Source organism: Arachis hypogaea, chromosome 19, assembly GCF_003086295.3.
Source record: "Arachis hypogaea cultivar Tifrunner chromosome 19, arahy.Tifrunner.gnm2.J5K5, whole genome shotgun sequence".
NCBI lineage: Eukaryota > Viridiplantae > Streptophyta > Magnoliopsida > Fabales > Fabaceae > Arachis > Arachis hypogaea.
Window position 1 is genome coordinate 123,508,964 of NC_092054.1, and position 957 is coordinate 123,509,920.

The window sequence follows — 957 nt, forward strand, 5'->3', positions numbered from 1 at the left end:
GAAGCATCTCCATTCCTACCATTAGAGCAAACAATTTTGAGCTGAAACCTCAGCTAGTTTCTCTGATGCAGCAGAACTGCAAGTTTCATGGACTTCCATCTGAAGATCCTTTTCAGTTCTTAACTGAATTCTTGCAGATCTGTGATACTGTTAAGACTAATGGAGTAGATCCTGAAGTCTACAGGCTCATGCTTTTCCCTTTTGCTATAAGAGACAGAGCTAGAATATGGTTGGACTCTCAACTCAAAGACAGCCTGAACTCTTGGGATAAGCTGGTCACGGCTTTCTTAGCCAAGTTCTTTCCTCCTCAAAAGCTGAGCAAGCTTAGAGCTGATGTTCAAACCTTCAGACAGAAAGAAGGTGAATCCCTCTATGAAGCTTGGGAAAGATACAAGCAGCTGACCAAAAAGTGTCCTTCTGACATGCTTTCAGAATGGACCATCCTGGATATCTTCTATGATGGTTTATCTGAGCTATCAAAGATGTCATTGGATACTTCTGCAGGTGGATCCATTCACCTAAAGAAAACGCCTGCAGAAGCTCAAGAACTCATTGACATGGTTGCTAATTACCAGTTCATGTACACTTCTGAGAGGAATCCTGTGAGTGATGGGACGCCTATGAAGAAGGGAGTTCTTGAAGTTGATACTCTGAATGCCATATTGGCTCAGAATAAAATATTGACTCAGCAAGTCAATATGATTTCTCAGAGTCTGAATGGAATGCAAGCTGCATCCAACAGTACTCAAGAGGCTTCTTATGCAGAAGAAGCTTATGATCCTGAGAACCCTGCAATAGCAGAGGTGAATTACTTGGGTGAACCTTATGGAAACACCTATAACTCATCATGGAGAAATCATCCAAATTTCTCATGGAAGGATCAAAAGCCTTAACAAGGCTTTAATAATGGTGGAAGAAACAGGTTTAGCAATAGCAAGCCTTTTCCATCATCCACTC

The 957-nt window shown here is 41.6% G+C and overlaps 1 non-coding gene across 1 annotated transcript; it reads right to left on the bottom strand.

The window, feature by feature from the left end:
• Positions 1–320: 320 nt before the first annotated feature.
• On the bottom strand, positions 321–428 carry LOC112781006 (small nucleolar RNA R71). The gene has a single exon (XR_003191807.1). It is a non-coding gene; the product is annotated as a small nucleolar RNA R71 (small nucleolar RNA).
• Between the last annotated feature and the right edge of the window lie 529 nt (positions 429–957).